The sequence below is a fragment of the Anarrhichthys ocellatus genome, unplaced genomic scaffold (genome assembly GCF_004355925.1).
Source record: "Anarrhichthys ocellatus isolate YVR2014 unplaced genomic scaffold, GSC_Weel_1.0 scaffold2, whole genome shotgun sequence".
NCBI lineage: Eukaryota > Metazoa > Chordata > Actinopteri > Perciformes > Anarhichadidae > Anarrhichthys > Anarrhichthys ocellatus.
Window position 1 is genome coordinate 5,383,184 of NW_022280032.1, and position 23,053 is coordinate 5,406,236.

At 43.3% G+C, this 23,053-nt stretch overlaps 1 protein-coding gene across 2 annotated transcripts in view; it reads right to left on the reverse strand.

Moving 5' to 3' along the window:
* Nucleotides 1-23,053, reverse strand: part of kcnq1.2 (potassium voltage-gated channel, KQT-like subfamily, member 1.2) — a 147,800-nt gene that overhangs the window by 58,126 nt on the left and 66,621 nt on the right. The gene's annotated exons all lie outside the window — the stretch shown is intronic.

Here is a 23,053-nt window from a genome sequence, read left to right on the forward strand (position 1 = left end):
CCCCCCCCCCCCCCCCCCCCACTACTCCATTCAACATTTGGCACAAAGAAACTGGAGGAATGTAATTTCTGCATCTCTCTCTTTGCTGATGCTGCCCTTCAAACACTTGCTGGCTCTGACTCTGCCTCCCCCTCTCTCTTTTCTCCTGACACACAGTGTATCCTGGGGACTCCTCTTGAGTCAGCAAAGCTCAGATCTCGCCCACGACGTCTTCTACACATTTTCCTTTGTCCTGCGCTCTATGATTCATTCTCCATTGGGAAGGCTGGCTACCTCCTGGCTCTTCTCAACAGACTCGCTATTCTTCATTAGGTCATCTGTAGAAGTCATGTAAAAGCCGTAGCTGCTGGAGTCATGAACTGGCCTTGTCCCTTTCTTGTAAAGCGGTGACAGATTAAGCCCCGTGGCCTCCCCCTGGACCCTTCTCTCTTATTAATAAGTTTCCTCTTTTTTCATTTTCCGATGGTCACTTTGGAGATCCCGGAGTTGTCAATGGCAACTCTCCCGCATCCCGCCCCCCCCCCCCCCCCCGGGCTCTTTATTTGGCAGGGGACCGTCAAATATCCTGTGCTTCCATGGTGCGCTGCAATAACCTTGGAGTCAGTCAGGAGAGAGCAGCCTTAGACATCAATGTGCTACGGTCTGGGCCCAGCAAGACTGCTGGTCTGTGTGTGTGTGTGAGAGAGATAAGCTTTATGACTGGTGCTTTGGTCCATCAAAGAGATGTGCTCCTCTGTTCTCCTCAAAAACAGACATCCCTTTATCATATCTTGGGAGGATAAGATGACTACATTCTTTCAGGAATGTTTGATGTAAAAGTGATGGCATGCCAGAGGGTGCCGTGGTAAGAATTATAAGTGAGAGACACCATATCATCACAGCCAAGTTCCTTCATTCAATGAGGGTTTGAAATGAATGGGCTTCTGAGCAGTTTTAACGCAAGAAATTCTCCCATGTCGAAAAAAAAGTGTTCGTCTCATGGGAAATTAAACCAGCTCTGAGAGCGGTTTGCATCCGTAACTTCATGTTTCTCAGGCCACCTCCTCACAAGCGTACTGCTTGTGAACATGCTGTGTTCACACTTATGTTGTTTTCGTTCATCGGTAAACAGCTACTTCTATTTCCTTGTGGTCGGCAGACATCAAAAGTGCACATCACCGTGTGTTTCCACCCAGATGAAATCACAATTATTTTTTTCTTGATTACATTTATTTATGATTCTGTTAGCAGACAAATGAAAATAATAGTAATTCGACCAAAGCCCATAAATGGCTCCTGTTAACCAGGACAACAGTCATTTATGTGCTGCTGTACTGAGACTTACAAATCATTGCAACGTTGTCACTGCTGCTGTCTTTCCCTCCCATTCTCACAGTCTCGCTCACCCAGTCACCCTCTGCTTTCTGTCTCTGACTGAGTGTTTCTCTGACTTTGTCTTTGACACAAGGCTCAACCTCGCTCCATGCAGCAAGACGCAGTTCGTTAAGTGATACAACCATTTCCCTCCTCCCCGTGCCTGCTCCAGTTGTTTTTGTGCCGCTTCCTCCAGATCAATGGACACTGATCAAGACATGCTGGAGACAATAGCAGCAACCACATCAAAGCCCAGTGCCCATTAAGAGCTGATGACAAAGAGAGAACAGAGAGAGCCAGCTATATTTGATGTGTGTGGCCAAAGATACTGTAGATTCTCAACTTCTGCATTTCTATCACAAAAGCACTGTGAAACTACTCTGTAAAAGGACATGTTTTTTTTATACATGCAGGAATACAGCAAGCAAATACAGAGCTTCAATCTCTTTCATGCGTTCTTGTCAGTGTAGCCCACAATGCCTTTTGTTTGTGACTTCAACATACTATGTTGAAAGGAATTCTGTGGTGGTATATACTTAGGATTTTTACCATCGGATACATTGCTTGTCCAAAGCAGCAGTATATAGTGTGATCTCAATACACACATGGTGTCGCCACATACCTCCAAAGGTACATGTGAATTAAAGTCTCAAAGCCTGTGAAAGAATCCCATCAATGAAATGGTTGACATCCCGGTGACCTCAGAAAAAGCCCCGCCCCCGGTTAGCGTTAATGACGCCAAGTCTCACAACCTTTCATTATTTGAGAAGAACAGAGACAGGCACCGCGCTCTTTCCCACCACGCGGAGAGAAGATTGGAGAGGAGCGCGGTTCTAACAAGTAGACTAATGACTGGTGAACTCTTCGTGACACGACTGTAACTGCCGACTTAACTAAAGATTTGGACGAGGAAGTTTCCAGTTAGACAGCCGAGCGAAATGTAAAAGTGCAGCCGTGGGGAAAAAAAGCTTTTTTGCCAGGGTATGAAAACCACAAGGAACTACGATAGAGATCTGTAAAATATAGACAAAAAAAGTCTAATTGAAGGAATTTTAAGGATAAAGTTCCCAAGGATTCTTACATGAACTATAGACACTGGTTCTCTGCACATTGTAATGTACTTTACATATTAATTTGATTAACACATGAATCACAGTTGATCCTCTTTAGATATGGTCTAGCAATTCTTTCCATCAACAAACTGGGAGCAGTGAAAAAATAATTTGGGACAGTCCCCACAGATATGACCACTAATTCAGGTTCTGAGGGTTTAGTCCCAGGCTTAAGGTGTAGCCTTAAGAGGAGGACGTGGCTCTTACTATTCTTCAAAGTGAGCCAAATTAGAGAGCTGGAGATTTGGAGAATGACCCCCTATTTTGTGCCAGTCCTTCGTTTAGTCTAAGTGTTTAGCCTAAGGTGAGTCAGTCATTTGGGAATGCATGTTTGTGGGTGTATCAGGGTCAGACTCTTCTTCTCAGAGGGCATCAGTTTTTTTCTTTCTAGGCCATACTGAAATGTCTCAACAACTTTTATCTAGCACCGTCATCATATAAAATGTTATATCTTCCATAACCTTTTGTTAGATTACAATGAACATTACAGCATCACAGAGCTGTTAGCGATAGACAGGCAGTCCAAAACATCTGCACCCACAGTGGGATCCACCACTGTCCTATTTCTCAGCATCAACACCTCCGCTCTCCTGAAAAGCAGCGATATTAGCACATTCTCTCCCTGGATCAGCATATTCCAGCTACTGCACCTTAACTTATTTTCTCATAATTATGTTTTGCTGACACAGTAGTAAATGTTTTCCTGTTGCTCTTAACAGTGCCAACATGTTCTAGTCTTTCAAGCTGTGTCCCGCAAATCAAATACAGTCGAGGGGCCTAATATCTGAACAAGAAACAATAGGAGCATTACTTGCCCCTCATTTTTACTTTCTAAGCATTTTTTATGCAAAAGTGTATGAGAGTGTCCCTGCTTGCACACCCGTTTGTAAACCTGTATTCAAGCTTAGCTTACTGGAGAGTGGGGAGTAGCAAGCCGTGCAAGGGACCACACACACAAATCCACATGCACCAGCATCTAGTGTGAATGGAAGCAAGCAGTCACATATATAAACATACATACCCATGCATGGATATCCAACACTTACAATTCCTCCCTGTTTAGACCAACATTCTTGAGGTCTATGCGTGTGGGTATGCACATGCACGTGATGAAGACAGGAGGGCGATTGGGTTTCTCCTGTGGGGGGCGAGGGGATGAGGGAGGATTTATAATTCATGGCCTAATAGGATTTGTTGCTGTTTAGCAGGATTAGGCATGTTTGAGAAAGAATCTATTTATTGCTGCCAGTCGGGGGTCCCCTCGCCTCCCCCCCCCCCTCCCCCCCTCGAGGTTTTTGGAGCTTGGTAGTGGTGAGGTGAGGTCGGAGGAGGGGGTTTGCACACTGGACTCTTGCAATTTCCCCCCCCACTCATTTTCCAGGATAACCCCTTGCACATCTTTGGATTCAATTGGCTGTTTCTCTTTCATAGGGCTCCTATAATCCAAGCACATGAGGCCAGTGGTTGGTCATTCCAACACACATGGCTGTTCATGTGTGTTTTTTGTGTGCGTGTCCGGGGGCAATTAGCACCACCACGACCTCAGGGGGAGGAAGGGCCTGCTGGAGGTGGCAGTCACAGACCTGCCCACATTGGCCACTGGCTTTGAACCCAGCAGGAGGACAGAGAAGAAGAAGCGAAGAGAGAGCGAGGACGGAGAGAAGGGGAGAAAGATCGAGAAAGGAAGAGATGGAGGGTGACCTGTGGGCCTTCTTAGCTAAAGGGCTTTCCAATGGGTTTGGATTATAAAACTGCTCCTTCTCAAAAGAGCATTATTCTTTCATTCATGTGTGGTTGGGGCTACTGTGGGGGGCTGACTGACATTAAATACTACTGTTTAATTAGGCCTTTCTATGGGGTCAGTCATTTTTGTTCTTGCTTTCAGCTATATGAGGCCTGGTAGGCCTCCCTAATGGCCAATGGCGATTGTGCTATGTCTGTTTGTGTATAAGCCTGGTAGAGGCCATGAGTCCCCTTAACTAAACAAGCATTCACCATATAGACCAGGCTCACACAAGTGATCACTGTGGGATAACCACTGTTTTGAGTCCCTTTGTCGGGAGAGGAGAAGAGAGGAGGGGAGATGCTTTCAGATGAGGGATTGGAGATGAGGGATATGGCTGACAGGTCTGGCCAAACAACGATGCAAGCTTCTTTCAAAAAAGTGGAAAGGAAATGTATGGAACCGTTTGGCTTGTAAAATCAGTCTCTGTTTATCTCTGCTTTAGTTTAGTTTTCACTTGTTTGCACATTGATAAAAGACAAGCTATTGAAAATAGACAAACAAAATAATAAGTAAACCAGTAAATACGCCCACATACTTCTTTCCATACTCGCTCAAATTGTAGTCTCAGAGTGCCAGAAAGAATGAGAGCGATGGAGAGCGAGCTGAAGTGGTGGAGGGAGTGGTAGTGGTGACAGTAAGTCAGTAGTGGAGGGGAGGGATTTATGGCAGCAGATGAGGCTGAGAAGTTCTTTGCAGACTTGATTTATTAAGTCTTGAGACCTAAGACCTGGACTCAAGTCAGACTTAACTTCACAGAAATGAGGACTTGAAACCTCTTTAAAGTCACAAAATCATTCCATACAGACACGCCTTCAATTTTGATTTTAGCTAAGTACAGAGAAACAGTGCAGAGCGGCGGCCGTGAGCTAGCCTGACTGTTCACGATGCCATAACTCTACTATATCTTACACTGCAAATAGTTGTTGGCTGCTATATTAATGCTCTGAATATCGTATAGAGAACCTTTAACACATCTTGAAAAACGTTTCGATACCACATGATTTTACGGTCAGCATTCAGAGATCTGAATGACTTCCAACTGATTTGCGATTTGCTCGTGAAGACTTGCTTTGACAGGATTTAAGATTTGACTTCTGTGGTTTGAGGATTAACTTGCACTTGCCCCAAAAGACTGCTCAAATCATGACCATTATCCAACCTCATTTGCCTCCCTTTGGATTGCGAGAGGGAACTACTGTATAGAGGGGAACATGATTCAGAAAAAGAGGGTTGGTCTCAGAGCTGCATCAGTTAATCCAAAGTGAAATTATTAACCACTGAGCCAACACACTTTACCCTGGTATACTTACTGAACACAGCCTGAATTTCATATTTTAAGTCTATCCTCATTTGTCCAAATGTTTCAATTGCTCTTTCTTTGTCTCAATCGGCCATCCGAAGCAGCTGCTTCGGCTGCTTTTTTGTTATAATCCATACATTTTAATAGCTTCATTCTATCTGCTATTTTATGTTTCTGCTGTTGAAAGCAAAAAGCATGTTGTAAATTTAAATTTGTGGTCTTTTATAGTGTATGCTTTTGCTATTTGTTGTAACAGTGGCTCCTAATTCCCCAAAAGGATTCCTCATATCTAAACAAAACGAGAGAAGTTTGTCCTTTCTCTTTTTTCCTTCTCTGAATAGTTACATTAACGTAATCCGGTCAAACAGTCAAGAGCCAATTCTAAATCCTGGTGGGATAAGCTGAGCACAGGTTGGTGTCGTGTAACTGGAACAAATGACAGTCCGTATCAGTTCTTGTTCATGATCATAGAGAAGGAGTGAACGAAATGAGGAACATTGTTACATTTAGAAGGCTGACTGCAGGCTATGATCCCACCTCTCAGTGTGTGTGTAAGCAGTCCAGGTCAGGAACTGCTTCTTGCTTGCTGCTATAGTGGGATCAGATGACTGTACACAGAGAGTTCACAGGCCCAGGAGGAGGTGAAAGAGGATCAGGGGGCTCCGGGGGTGCAGCAAGGTTGGTCAAATTGACCCCCCTAACGCTCTCTGGTGACATGAGATGTGAGAGGGGAGTGTGTCAGGATGAAGTATGGGCCTGTATCACTGCTCTTAAGCTCCTCTCAAAATTATACGCTTTTTTCTTTTTGCAACAGCACTATTTTGAGTGCTATTGGACAGCTGTTTCAACAACATTTGAACACTGGTTGAGGCCCTTGGGCCGTATTGATGTTTAAAATGTGACTTTACAATAAAAAACTGTCCATGTATTTCAGTACTTTCAGTCAGTATGTTTCATTTAGTGTTTCAAGTGTTGTGTGAAAATTACGTAAATGGGTAATGGACATAAACGCATATCACTTATGGCTGGGCGATATGGAGAAAATCAAATATCAAGATATTTTTGACCTTGATATGAATATTGCGACATTATAGGGTTGACCAGGCAAATAATAGAACAGCTAGAACAGTCTAAGTCAAAAGATTACATCACTTTACTGTAATGCAGCCTATAAAACACAATTGTGCCATATTACAATATCCAAAATCTAAGACAATATCTAGCCTCATATCAAAGTATCGACCACATATCAATATACTATAGCTTCGACATGTTTAAATCTCTTTGAGTGATATTTGAGTTGTATTTTTTTAAAGTTCTACACCAGTGAGCAGCCGGATCTGCTGATCTCCAGATTGCGCTCCAAAAGACATGACATCTAATTTGAGTGGGAGAACAAACAATAGCCAGAACAGCGGCTGCCAAGCTTCACAACAGAACACAGGGAACTGAATGTCCAGTTTATAAGGCCAGGCGATACAACAGAACTCCAAATCAAAACAAAACGCTGAAGAATATATATGCTGTGGTGGAATAATAACTTAACGTAATATAATATGTCAAACAATCCTGCAGATTTAAGGAATCATGTAAACTCTGGGATAGTTGATTGAGTCTTAGCTCAGAGCCAAATGTTAGCACACAAACATGAGACAGACAAATACAGACTGATGTAATACTACTATGATATAACAACACTGACCTAATAATGCAAGCCATGGTATGAAATATGACTTCCAACCCTGCTCCACACTGACAGACAGGAAAAACAGACGTGCTGGCTCAGCGCCCGGAGCATTAAATTACTGAATTCAGAGGCATTCATTTGTCATGATAGTAAACTAACTTCAGATCAGTTGATATCAATCATGCTTCACCCAACATCGGCGTGGTACAACACTGTGTCAGCAATGTTAACATCAGATCGAAACAGAAAAAGAAAAAAAGAAGGGAGAATAAAAACTGGCCAAATAAGAAAAATCGAAACGAAGATGAGGAAGTGTGGATTCATCTCGTTTTCAAAGAGCTCGGTTATGAGGGCAGTTATCTGAAAAGAGGCGCTGGGAACGAGGCTGCAAAGCCATAATTGGATGCTTGTCCCGGGCCAATTTTTCAGGGCAAATTATCAACGCATGGGTTGGATTGCTGGAACCACATTGTGGAGGTGGGAACAGTGGGAGCTTTGAGGGGCCAGTGTGACACTCTAATAGAATCATTTAGCACACTGGGATAACGACAGTGTGTGATGGATGGAGCAAAGGCCCTGCATCTGCTGCTGCTGCTGCTGAGTCGCTGCAGCGGTAGGTAGCACCGCTAAAGGTGCGGGCATCTGGATCTATGTGTGTGCTTGTGTGTATGTTTCTATATCTGAATATGTGTGTTTGCATGTGTGTGTGTGTGTGTGCTGACACTGAAGTGTTTATAAGCATGTCAAAGGCCCTCGTGGCAAAATGCACAGAGCCTTGTCTATCTCCGAGCGTGTGAGTGAAATGATGACTGGGCATGTTGCTTTTGGAAAGGCCGCTGCGCTGTGCCATCTCGGCTTAGGACCGCCTTGTGTGCCCTCCCCTGCTCCCAGGAACAAACTGTCCATCACAGCTTGCCACTGACCTCCAAATTTCCAAACTCAAACAGGCAAAGTAAATATACTTTGGATAAGAATAACTTTAGAAATGTAATCATATCGAGCTTTTTATTTGCTGACACAGAAGGATAAACCGGATCGCCACTTCAAAGTTAGAAATAGTCGAGAAAATTGGAATAATTAAAAAGATGGACGCAGCCATTGTCATTACTGCAGTACAATAAGCGCCTACAGTTTATACAGTTTATGTCAAGAAGCTGCACAGCTCTGAAATAAAACAAGTACAGTTTACTTTTGGAACAGATAATGGTAGGTGAATGGCAGCTGAGGGTGCTGGATAGTCATGAAAAAAGTGCTGAAATATACATTTGATAAACTCAACAGCATCAACTCAAGATAATCCACAGACTTTGTTGTGAGCAGTTTCAAGCAGGAACTATTTTCTTTCAACCATAGTTCCTACATGAAACTCACACCAAAACAAGATTGATAAATAACACCACAGGTAAAAATTAAAAATATGTTTTTTTGATATTGGGGTGAACTGTCCCTTTAAAGGTAGAAATTCATTGATTTTAATAATAAACTAGGGCTTGCCTCAACCTAAGCCTGCTGCAATATTACTTACTGTAGAGTTTACTCCACTACACCAAAAAACATGTGAGTGTGTAGGGCGTTAAAGTAGAGGGATGTCTAGTTGGCAGGAAGCCAGTCCAGGAGAGAGGACATTTCATACATGAAATCCTCTCCATGCAGGAGGTGAGGTAGCCTGGAGCTGTCGAGAGAGGTTCTTGTCCAGCCCTGCATGGTGCACACTGCTGCACTATGGGAAACACTATACTGCACATACAACACACACACACACACACACACACACACACACACACACACACACACACACACACACACACACACACAAAAGCTCATATGTGTATTCAACACTTCTCTTGCAGATAAGGATACGCACACTCACAAAAAGACGGCCCCGAATGCATGCATGGAGAGAGAAAGGGGTGGGGAGGTGGGAGTGGTGCAAGAAAAGGGAAAGAGCGAGAGAAAGGGCAGTGGGAGAAAGAGTGAAAGATAAAGAGAGTGAAAGAAGGGCTTCACAAACAAAAGAAAAGTCAGTTACACACAGGGAGTGCGAAGGGCAGGGGGGAAAAAAAGCACTGAAAAAACGAAAATCAGCACAAAAAGAGAGGGAAAAAAAATCTGCCTTTAGCCTCAGAGTGGGAGGAGCGAGAAGGAGAGGCAGCGGAGGAGGAGGAGGTGGACAGAGAGAAGGAAAGAAAGAAAAGAGATATGGAGAGAAAAGGGAGAGAGACAGGAGGAGGAGAGTGTCAGGGCTAGGGGTGATTAAGCCCGGGGTCTCCTCTCTGCAGAGACACGTGCGCAGACTTAATCAAGTCGACGCCAGCCAGCCACATTTCCACATTACTCCCTGGCCGCTTGCCTGACAGGTCCGCAAGAGGGAAGGGAAGAGGAGCTGGAGGAGTCCGCCAGCCCCACACATGCACCTCTCCTCCTCCTCCTCCTCCTCCTTATCCTCCTCCACCCCAGCTTCTACACCACCCCCAGGGCCCGGAGCGATGCCAGAACACATGTGAGCGGCGTTGGAGGGAGTGGATGGGTATAACTTAGGGAGCAAAGAGCAGAAATACTACTGACTCCACTAAATTAAATGTTAGTAGCTGGGAGAACCCACTACTCCCCGTGAAATATCAGCTTTTCTTAAAATACACAAACTGTATACTGTGAAACCATTGGCTACATGAGCAGAGAATGAAGCCGCTCTCCCTCGAACGCTGTTAGCACTGTTAGTACAGTTACCACCTCTGCTCAGCCAATCGCCATGTTGAGAGCCGCGTGGAGGCAATAAATATGCTCTGAATTTTTGTGTTTTCTTCAAAAAGTATAGTTACATATGGATTGAATTGATTATTAATTCAGTGAATCTCACCTTAGCAAGTGTGTGTTGTACATCATTCATGCTGCAGTCTTTTCTTCATATTTGAGCATAACTGGAATGAGTTATGACTTACTCATAGGCACGATCACACAAACACTCATACTGAAAATACACAGTAACACACCCTAAACCACACTCTCTCAGTTTCATACACTCCGTTAGCTTTTTATTCTCGACATCCTTTCCCTTTAAAAATACAATATATAATGTACACCTTCTCTTCCCTCTTTTCTCCTCCACTACTCCTATTTCACTTTTTTTTTTCTCTCCTTGCTGGAGGCCAAGTGGGTCAGGGCCCAAGGTGGGGTATAGCGATGTCATTTAATAAGCAGCTTAACTCCAGCACACACACCACGAAGAGCAGCCTGCACAGGCATCTACACTATAAGAAATGTCCAACCAAGACTATTTTTCTGCTTTAGTCCAAATCAGGATCGATTATACTGTACCTGTGAATCTACAGTATCTCTACATTCGTGCAACAGCAACAAATAGAACAATACATGCACACCAGACGAGCTAAAATAAGGGGAAAGTTACACATACTATTGCCAGTGATGAAACATATAATTCTCTTTATGTACAGTATATATTCAGCCTTTGAATCTTTTTTTTGCAGCAGAGCTCAGTGTTATTTCCCGACAATGAGGCCTGCTGACAGCACTTCCAGTAATGGGTCAACTTCTAATCTCCTGCTGTGAAAGTCCCTGATAGAGACGGAAACATAGACATTTGGTTCCACGCTGCTGTTCCTGAACAACTACTGAGGTGTAATTTCAAGGTATCGCCGAAACAAAGGCCAGCCTGTGCCAGTCTAATCTGTCTTCAAATTATGCACAGGTGGTTGGCTGATAAGGTGAAGAGGTGTAGATATAGTGTGTGCCTGAGCATGTGTGTGTGTGTGTGTGTGCACGTGTGTATCCCCTGGCACCATATCAAGAACAAAGCTCAATCCTAAACACATGCACGTGTGCGTGCACGCAAACACACAAGGGGGCCTTCAGTGGTCTCCTCTGACCTGTGAGTGAGGGCTAATTAAGTGAAGGGAGATGACAATGAACAAGGGCCTCCCATAGGCCAAGCCATCACTCAGGCCCGTTGTAATGAACACCCACCTACAGGTGTGCTGATCCCTAGACAACTCTCCACACACACACACACACACACACACACCTCCTTTAACACATAAGGGTGCGTACTCAAACATGCTTCCATATGTACAGTCGATTATTAATGCATGCACATATGTTAGAAATTCATCAACATACTATGTACTTGCTGATACTCAACAACACACTGACATATGCACATAAGGACGCACGCACACGCTGACATTTCGGAGTGGTGCGGCAGCTCTGTAGGTCTGCTGGTCTTGTTTTGCTGAGGGCTGTCACAGCAGCAGCACTGACAGTTCATTAGGGGAGAGTCCGCCATCAGAGCCAGGCATAAACATCTGTCACCGGGTCCACCGGACATCAAGCTCCATCAAACAACATTCACACATGACTGGTGTTATGTAGACTCAAAAACAAAAAAATGTTTCTATTAGCAAGGTCATGTCATCTATCATAGGCTCGATGAAGGCTCTCATGAAACTAAATAAACCCTATAACCCTCATGTTTTCATCTCACATTTCTATTCAGAATAATCTGCTGCATGAATAATGTTACCAGCCTTCCTTTATGTCGAAGCACAACTCAAATGTATTCCCCTCACAAATTAGGACCAGGTCTGCCTTGCTGACTCGCCTTTTCCATTTCCAATGAATGATTAAACTTTACCATTTCATTTCCTAGAAACGTGCCAAGTTGAGTGCCATGGCTACGCCTGGAGCACAACTTCTGCGTTTTATGGGCCTAATTAACGGGCCCTAATTGCTTCTGAAAATAAATAAATAAGGCAGCCAACGGAGCGCATCCTACTGTTAACAGATTATTTCCTCTCTGAAAACAATAACAGAATGTTCTGGTTTGTTCCCTGAGGGCCAGTTAAAGATGATCCGCCTCAATATTTGTTACAGACGGGTTATTAATGTACAAGTTGGTCTTCCCTGGGTCCGCCAGAGCTGTGTTACTAACAAATGATTGTGAAAAGAGATTGAGTGGAATGAGCGCTCATTGTGGCCTGAAACGCAATATTTTCCCATGTCACAGTAATTATCCATAAAATTAACCTTGGAAAAACATTACTGAAATGTGGAAGTTTCTCCAACTTGACTTTGGGTTTGAAGCTTGCACAATCCCTATTGGCGCAATCACTATTCTGCATGTAATGAGAAAGGCCTCTTGCCAAAACAAAGGCAGCCCCGTTTAACAGAACATGTTTTTTTTTTTCCTTCCCTGGTCTTTCTAGCACGGTGACGACGGGAAATGAGTCTTGACATCAAAGTCTGAGGAGGAAGTGACTCTCTTCCCCTTCCTCTGTGTGAAGCTGTCCCCTACACCTGATACACGACGGGAACGCACGCACGTACATGTACAAATACACCGTATGGCCATTTTGTTTCGGGCCTCTCACATAAACTCAAACCGCGATATCACCCGGTGGCGTAATGGCAGGTCGGGGGCCTCAAACACTTCGAGATTTCTAAAGGGCCTGGGAGAAGAGAGACTGCAAGTTTTATATGGTGGGAGAGTTTGCATTTTGTGGGGGAGGCTCATCCTGCGGTGGAATGCAAATATTTAGCTTGCCCCTGGTATAAAATGAAAATTACACAGTACACCAGGAATACCTGTGTAGCTACCCAGGTGATCGCCAGCCTGGCTCCATCCACCAGGACGTAAATATAGTAATTACCCACAAGCGTCATGGGCACAAAGGGGAGTCAGTAAAGGAGTCTTATTGGTTGTTACTGGACAATGATTCATGACTAAAAATGAACCCGTGCTGGCACGGCAAGAATGCGGGTGACATAACCAATCAGGGAGGCCATGAGAATGTTTCTCTGAGTTTTAGGGTAGACGTAAATATTTGTTGCTCTGTGATAACGAGCAGGGGATTTATTTGAGTGGGAAACACAACAGCCAAGAGTCGGGTCAACGATACCGCTTCAAGGAGAGTAGACTTGGGTTCACACTCCAAGAAGAAAAGGCGAGTGTGTTAGTGAATGGGGAAGGGGGAAGGGTTGCATAAGTTCACTGTTACCATTTTCAGGCAACCCCTGTGACCCTTGTGTCACTGAGACATGCTCACACATCATGCTGTCTGCTAATGCAACCTAGCTGTAGTCAGTGACAAAGAAAGGCCTCTGGCCATGCAGACACAAACACCTCCACTGTTTACATAGTGCGGTCTGACACTGTGTACAGTGACCAGTGGTGAACTGTGTCAAGTGAATGACAGCGAGAGAAAAAAAACAAAAAAGGAACAGAAAGCATAAGTAGATGGACAGAGATGTAGGAAATCGAGTGAGAAAATAAAAGAAATAAAGGGAGTTATGGACTGACAGAAACAAGACAGAGAAAGAGAGGGAGGGAAGAAGAGAGAGAGTGCCCCCTACAGAGAGGACAGCAAACTTTAACTGCAGTGACCTTGACACTGAAAGAGACAGAGGGAAACAAAGGGCAGAAAGAACTCTGCATCTCCATGTGTCTGATGCAACGACAGATGGGTGTTACTACATCAACAAGAGTTAAATAAATATATATGTATCATTTTGTAACAACTTAAAGGAGTATTGGACATGGTAGACTGCACAGGTAAAGAAGTTGTTCCATACTTAAACAGATGATGGAGGAAATTCATCCATACTCATGGACATTTTTAATTGTTCCTGAAGTATGATGCTTTGAATGATCTTTACCACTGCTTTATATCAGGAAAAGTTACTTTCTTTTTGAACTTCTTTCGTGAATTACAACAAGTCAGTATTTGAAGCTTGAGCGCATGTGAAAAGAAGAAAAGAGTCTAGTCGTATCCACATGTGTCTTTTCCTCATGTGTGCATGTATTTATATGACTTATGCGCATGTCTTAGTGCTCACTGTGAGCGTGTGTCGGGCTGTTTAAATGGATTTTCCAGAGGCCTACAATACCAGTGCCATGTGTGAGAGGTTCTTTCACTCGTATATTGGCCATGACACCCTCCCTCCCTCGCTGCACAGCATGGCAGCCAGCAGCACCTGCTGCACCACAAACACACCTGCAAGTAAAACCATGGAAACACCCCACATGGAAGAGCTTCACAAAAGAATAAAATACAACATGGTAGAGACGACCACACGGCTGCTTGCAGACTACATCATACTCTGTGCTTTAGCCGCATTTAGGTTGTACAACATGCTTTTTAGTGCATTTACAACTATGCAATTATACGTTTAAACAAAAAGGAGATCTTTCTGGGGAGATAAAGAAGATGGCAATGATCAGCAAGAGGCGTGCTACAGCCCATAATAGACTCTACTGCAGAAAAAAACAAAACTCTGTTTTGGTTTCCAATGACTAAAAACAACAAATCGGCATAGAAATTATATGCAAAGCCTGCATTTAGTCAACACACAGCAGTGCTGCACAGCCTCCGGGCTCCTCTTTCCAGCAGAAATGTTGACCTCAGAGTTTTCTTTACTCTGGACTGTAGTTTCGGAGCTGGGCGTTACTCCTCATGGAGGACTGTTCTAACTCAGTGGAGGTGGAATGACTATTGAAGCAGCTCATTTCCTTTCCTTTTCTCTTTTGTGTGAGAATGTCTTGCTATCAGTCAAGGATGAGACAGAACCAATCTTGTCAGACCTGGAGGGGTCCAATGAGAACTAAGTCAGACGAAATGAGGTTGGAGGTTTGACAACTTGTCTTCTTTTCTTTGTAGAAGAAAATGTGGAGGACATTACGTTCCACTCCCAGCAGGTCCCCCATGTCAAGAGAGCTCTGGCTATGCAAGACTAATAACTATTGCAAATTATGTCACACACAAGCCAAGCTCCTGCTTCTGTAAGACTTACTGTACTTGGGCACGGTGGAGCTAAATCTTATAATCAGCATGCTGACAATGCTGACATGCTGATGTTTAGCAGGTTTACTGTTTTCAACATCTTATTTTAGTGTGTTAGCATGTTAACATTTGCTAATTAGCTCTTAACCCAGAGTGCGGTAGTCATAAACCATAAAGTCATAGTGAAAAGTCAGAGGATCACCAGAGGATTTGCGATTTGGGGCCACCCAAGTGGCCAAGTGCTCGGGGTGCAAACCACGTGGCCAAAACATCCGTGGTCTAATTCCCTGCCACGGCCTTTTGTTGCATGTCATAATCCTCTCTCTCCCCACATTATCTTTCTGTAAACTGTAATACAATTGCAAAAAAAAATGTATTCATCAGGATTTACCCACTATTTTAAATTAGAATTTTTGTTAGAAAGTGGGAAAAATTGATTATATAAACTGTAATGACCTGTTTAAATTCAAAATGAACATGTCTCAAGACACATAGTGAAGCTGAATGAAAATATAAAGACTGTACTGAAGAAAAAGACACCGTCTCTGACCACCGATAAACAGGCATCGCTGGGACGGGTGCTGCTTTGCACTATGGGTTGCTTTCCTATTTATGTCAAACAAATTTGGCATTCGTTCAAAGTCATTCAAATTGAGCTTTGAAAAACTACATCGGTAACAAAATTCATGGCAACCCATCTGATAGTTGCCGTAAAATTTCTGTCGAGGCCAAAGTGGTGCACTGCCACAACCAATCAACATTGCCAATCCCTATCGAGCCCAGTAGTTTGCATTACAAGAAAACTTATTGATGTTTAATAATTGACCAGAAATAACACACTAGTTCTAAAAGTATCTTTTTTTTGCCATCAGGAACACCACAGTCCTGAGAGCAACTTAATGAATTCAACTTAACAGTTAAATATCATGATGAGGTGCAGTACTTTATCGCTGTGACATTTGCACATGTTCAGTTTGTTTTGCTTTCATTATGGCTGGTTGCCTACTATATGAGACACGAGCAACAGGTCCATCCCAGTGTGTTGAGCTCACACTCACACCCTGCTCATGGCCTCATCCTATGTTTAATTACAAGCAACTCACTTCTTTAAATTTGAGCAAGGCTAGCAATTGACTAGCTTAATTAATTCCAAGTAAATCCTGTAGCATGTGTGCACCCAAAGACAGCTGTCAATAAAGAGAATGAGTTGCTGATAATACCATGCATTTCAGTGTAAAAATACCTCGGGCTAAACCCAGCAATGAAACAACCAGTGAGGTGCTGCCCCACTCACTGCCCCGTGACTAAATAGCTTGTTAACCGCACCCAAACTTTTGACAGCTTTTGCACACATGTGCCTCACAGCAATTAAGCACAAATGAAGGGCTCGGCAGAAAAGAAAGTTGAAAAAGAGCTAAAGATACCCCACAGCTGCTGTTTTTACGGAATGTAATAGTGAGAGCAAGGGGAAGATAGTTGTTGGGTTCAGTGGTAATGGTCTGATTAATTTTGGATGTTTATTTGAGTTTGTCACACTGACGGAACGGGTGACAGGTGCTGAAAGCCGGTCCGTGTGGACACTGAATGATGGTTTGCAGATGATGGCTTCTTTTTCCAGAACCCCTGGTAACTGGACCGGGCCCAGTTGGCTGACTGAAGGCAGTGACGAGACTGTTTCTCTCACTCTCAGTATATTTATTTTCCCTTTCTTTTTCTTCCTTCTCCCTCTATCCGTCTTGCTCCTTCTCTTTGTCTTCCTTCCCCCTCCACCCCAGACTCCCGCTTCATCTTCTTTGGAAGGGGACTCAGAAGCTGGAAAGGAAAATATGGACTTGGGGGAAAGAAAAAAAAAGCTTGTTGCCTCGTAAAACGTCAGGGCTTTGGCCTAAGTAATATGATACAATCATATCCTGTGTCAGTGATAAATACTGTAGGAACAACTTCTGTCATGTGTTTCTTTCACCAGGGAGAGAGGAGAGAAATACATCCCCACCTATTCAGTATGTGTAATGTGTAGCATAAAAGTGTGTGTGCCAAGGCTTCCCAGAGCTCTGCAGGTCCTCCATTAAGACCAGTCAGTCAGCCAGTTGGTCATTAGGAGCCGAGATGTCACTAGTGGGCTTGAAGGTCATTCATCACCTAACAGGCCCACAAGAAAGGGACAGAGGAGCCTCCACTCTGCCAAACACACACACACAGAAACACACACAATAAATGAAAAAGGCACCAGGAGGTTTGGTACAGGAAGCAAGGCAACTTGAGATGTACGCATGGATAAGACAAGACGCACACACACACACACACACACACACACACACACTAATAATACATGAGCACACTTGCTCATTACAATTTCTTCTCTCCCTACTCTTAAGTGCACTAACATGTGGCAGGTTTGTGATTGTTATTTTGCATGTAACAGTATTTGCAGTCTAATTAAAAAAAAGGCTTTTTACGTGGCCCAGGCTCATCAGTGGAGGGAGTTGTTGCAAATAACAACGTTAATATCCAATATCACCACTCTGCTCAGGGCCAGTTATTATGATAATTCATCACACATGATGGCGCATTTCTGCTTTAAATACAATTAAACGGTTTAATTTGCCTGCCAGTCAAGTCCTTGTTGCCCTGTCAACTGTATCAACTCCCTGAGGGGAAAAAAAAGAAAAAGGTTGCAGCTAGTGCTGAAAAACGGATACCTGCATTCTCAAACTTCTCAGGGAAAAACAAACATGCATGCGTGTGTATATGTGTGCTATATGAGTTCATGGAAGTGGAAAGGCTCCATGTTTAGGCCTGCAACCCTTTTAACCTGCAGTTTGAATGGCTTTTTCCAGTATCAGCCGAATCTTCGCCATGGCCCACATCTATCTGAGCTCCAATTCAAGACAAAACACCTTCGTCCACTTCCTTTTCATTGCGGTTGATTGTGAAGCTTTGGCAGAAACTGAACATAATATCAGTTTGAAAGTTCCCTCTGCGTGACTGGGGCTGGTGGGAGCTGAGATCTGAACCGAATATCACAAGTCCCTGATTTAATCTTATAATAGTCGGATTTAATGTCCAAATGCAAGACATATGTGGCTCCACTTTGGTTCGCTCACTCGGGCCACGTAGTACAATCTCCTAGGGCAAGACCCAGGAAAGGGAATTTGCATTGGAACTGAAGCGTTCATGCTAGTTTGGTTTGATGCTAATTAGCCGAGACATTATAAGCACCCTTTGGTTAGCAGATTTAGAGGTACCGTTATAGAACATGAGCATTTACAGAAATCTATCTTTCATAAATGCTTGACGGTGAGATGACAAACATTGAAAGGGTCATGAAAAACAGGAGATTAAATAATCCAATTTTTACATCAAAGTAGTTCTGATCAAAACAAACACAATGGGTACAAACACTATTGTAATGTTACTTTGGGCTTCATCCAACTGAACTCTGAACAGCTATACAATAAACACAGACCACCAGTCATAGTGCATCTCTCCCACTTTGTCTTGCACTGTCCCTAGAAATTGATTTCACACACACACACACACACACACACACACACACAAGCATACACACAGGGCTGCAGCTCTGCCGCAGTGGGAGTGTTGTGACTGAGATAGGAAGAGCAGGGATTTGTTGAAAGCATCAAACCCAGGGGAGCCTGAGTTGATATGGACAATGATATGGATCCCTGTCTCTCCGGCTGTTGCTATGGGGCCCTCGGTGCACTAACCTCTCCCCATTGTCACATCTCCTGCTGAGACTATTTTTCACATCTTAATTCCAACACAACAGCGATGTCTAATGTCTTTTCCTTTGTAGTTGTCTTACATGCATTCACATACATGCGCACATACAACTGTGCAAAACAACATGTAGAACATAAATAAACCAAAATATTATTGATGCTTATAAAGTGGTTATAACAATATAATATTTTACATTTTTGTAATATTTTTAGTGCAAAGCAGTCACTGCTGTGAGCAAATTGTGTTTACCATGTTGTAAAGATTATATTATTAGAGTATTGCATAGCCACTTATTTCTTACAAGAAGAAGAATGAAAAAGTACATGTAGCCTTTTCTGGCAGACTATGAAAGCCTTACTGTATGCATGCCTTCATCCCTACCAGCTCTCTTTTGTGGTCTTACCAAAATAAGCCTTATATAAATTGCATATTATCCAAAATGAAACAGCACACATGCTAGCCAAGTCAGGAAGGGAAGCAACAATTTCTTCCTTTCATTGCCTGCCTGTTCGTCTTTGAACAGACTTTAAGATCCTCTACTTGACAGATTAGCACCTGCTTATATATTTCGGACACGCTTGTAAGGTTTGCCTCGTTCAGATCCCTCTGGTCCTGTGGTACTGGCCTGTTAGTTGTTGATTGCTCACGTCCCTAATTTATTGCAATACATTACATACAAATTCACATAAAACATGGTATTTTGATTCGGGTTGAATTTGATGTTCTCACTGATCTCACACATGCAATCATGCAGTGCAATACATTGTAGAGATTACACTGACTTCTTGCCCACCTTTTTTTGTTGATGTAGTTTGAGTTGCTGTGTGCTCAAATTAACCTTGAAAAAAACAATATCTAGCAGGTTATGTGTAGCTTTACTGTAAAATGATCTTCTGCAGTGTCACCAGAATAACAGAGCCGGTGTGTCATTGCCTCTTCGCAGAGAGGATTATCCAGTGATAACAATCTGGCACGGTCGCAGCCAGCGACGATCCCCTTGACCTAACTGCGTGGTTTTGTACAGCGTGTGACCGGATGGATTCCTTTCTGTCCCCACAACAGGAATGGGACAGAAAGCGGTATGGGAATCAGGAGGGGAAGAGGGGATTTCGGGTCCACATCCACTGCTTCCACCTCAATGGCTGTGGGAGAGTTATTGTAGCTACTAACTGAAGCAACTGAACCATCGGCTCTGGTTGGAACTGGTTAGGGATTGTCTACAATAATATTGAAAACACTGGTGGCAGTATTGACCGCATAGATGCTACCGGCAATGATAATGATGATCACATTGAATATGAGTATAATATAGATGAAGAAGAAGCAAACATGATCATGGTTAAAATAAGGCTTCATATCAGTGCGTTCCCAATTTAATATCAAGGCCAAGGGCACAGCAACAAAGAAGGACCGAGTTGCAATATATAACATTTAGGTAGCTGACAATCAAACAGCCTAAAGAGTGACTGTATTACTTGTTCATTCGAGTATTTAAAACTGATTATCCAGCTAAAAAAGCCAAACAAACCAAACAGAAACAGTCCATTAATCATCTACATGAATTGCAGGGCAAAGCACTTATTCAAAACATTACCAATATTGATAATATTATAATCATTATATAATCAGATGGAAGACCTAAGAAAACTACTACTATGCATTCCTTTTTGAGCACTACTCCTTGGAGAGGAGGCACATCCTGGATTAAGCGTCTCACACACTCGCACACACATACACAAAAACACATTGGACTACGGATGCCCCTTCCACTGGAGTGGGCAGCCTGTCTGTCACTCTAAATCCACTGAATTGGAGAAAAGACATTCATAAAGGATCTGGTCTCATGACGAACAGGGGAGCTTTGAACTGGCAGCCAAGAGCCACTGGCTGCACTTCCTGCCTCTGTGCATGTGTTTTGTTAGGTGCTTTTTCTAATTATACTTTGTGTAAACCTCTGTAGTGCACCGTGCAGTTCATGTGTGCAGTTGTGCATGTGCGTCAACACATGTCTGTGAGTACATTTTTGTTTTGTAGGAAGGTTCACATGAGGCTGACGGGGCCCTCCAATGCCAGTGTGTCTGAATGGAAAACCCCAGCACAATGGGACTTCACACTGGCCATCCGCCACCACTAACAGAGCAATGAGTGTGTGTGTGTGTGTGTGTGTGTTACAGAAGTAAACTGATCTTACTGTCAACCAATTGCAGCTGACTTAAATATGTTGCTACCCGGTTCTGACAACACGTGGGATTAACTAAAACAAAATGATTTAATATAAAAGAGATACATTTTGTTCAACAAATGTAACAAAAATGTTGACTCTAACAGATGGGACTGACAGGGAAACGCAGTTTATCTGAATTAATGCTAAATAACTTATGACTATTCCCCTGACAGAGAAACGGGCGTTCCGACAAAAAGTAAGAAAACATTCCGAAAGCAGGCAAGATTAAGCACAATTGAAAAAAAAATTGCTTACGTGCTAGCCTGCTAGCTAACTAAGCTAGTTTCAGTGTGCTGTTGGCAATCCAGTCAATCAGGAGAGAATCAAACTGACTGCTGGGCCCAGTCTGAAAGAGGAGGTGGTGGCAGGCAGGGGCCAGGAGAATGCAAAGGGCTGGAAGAAAATCAGGAGCGGCTGATGAGTTGATATCAGAGCGCCGCTCCTCCTGCAACAGTGGTGGCTCTCCACAGCAACAACTGAGAGAGCAGAGCCGTATACTGCGTCTCTACATCACTCCTCCGCATTCCAAATATGGTAACTTCTGTTCCTTCGTTGCAAAAAAACCTATAGTGGCAACGGCGAAATTGCCGGACTCAAGGCTTCAAAGCGGCAGTCAACAAACCAATGGGTGATGTCACGATGACTAAGTCCCATTCTTATATACAGTCTATGGTGCCGACAAGTGAGGGTAGCAATGTTTAATCAACTACTTGCGCACATCCCTACCATAACTACGTAACACAAGATGATGCCAGGCGAGAAGTAACCCCCAGACCATCTGGCTGGGGCAGATGTTATACAACCTGTAGGCAGCTTGTTGATGGCCTCCAGCTCCAACCAACCTGGAACACTGACAGACATCACACTCAAGCCCTGGCAGAGGCACTGAGGCCTTCACAACAGCCTATGTGTATGACTTCATGGGTCAATGCACTTGTGTATCTGTGACTGTGTACATGTGTTTGTTGACAAGAGCACATCTACTAGCTGTGGACTGGCAGTTGAGAAATTAAAATAAGACATATTAGTGTGCATTAGAATGGAACTGAATGATGATTAATCATTCAATAAATCCCGTCCCTAAAACGCAGACTGGGAATCATAGCTTAGCATCGGCCAGCTCCCACCAACTAACCAGCTCTGCCACATTCAGTCTCTTGCTTCTGATTTTCTTTATTTTAGAGCTGGTTTTGTGGATTTGGAGCTAGTCATGGTTAAACATTGTGTAGCAGTGATACTCGTTACCCGGAGAGGATGGAAGGAGATATACGTTTCTAAAATGTTACGACTTTTAGTAAAAACCCGTTGCGCTTAAATCATTAACTAGCGTTAGGACTTCTATACTCTGCAAGCTGTCGAAGGTAAACTGAGTGTCTCCATATGCTGCTCTTGCTTTTTAATCATTGTAACTAAATAAAGACCTACCAGGCTTCACAGAAACAGTGTTGTTCCTTAATTACATTGTCTTCTGTCTCGATTGCCAAGTGATGGGGTAGTTCACATCTTTATGTTTACGACCTGTTTTCACTGCTGAGTAAGTTTGACATCCTGGATATATCAAACGCATAGTGTGGACCCTTCTGTCTACTTGTCTGAACTAAGAACATATATATTCAGGAGTGTGGTTAGTAACAATGTGGGCTCCATGGTATTTCTGACAGCTTAATGGAGTAGCAGAGGGGGCGGGCCCTAGCAAAGGGTCAATTGTTGAATGAGATTTGCATCATATTGCTTTATCGTGGTTACCATTTAAGAGGTTCACAAGTGTATGCAAATAACAACGGACACAATTTGGTGCATTGACATTTAACCTTGTTCTTTTAGAAGTTACTAACTCCTGCAAATAGGAAGACGATACAATGGCGGTGACTTCCATGTGAAACAATTGTACAATGAATTCCCTCTGAACAGATGGTGCCAATATGGGATGTCACAGGATCACAGCACCAACTCTGCGTGAGATGGGCGATGTGCTTTTTGAGCTTTAATATCAATGGCATATATACTGTATGTGTGTGTGTGTGTGTGTGTGTGTGTGTGTGTGTGTGTGTGTGTGT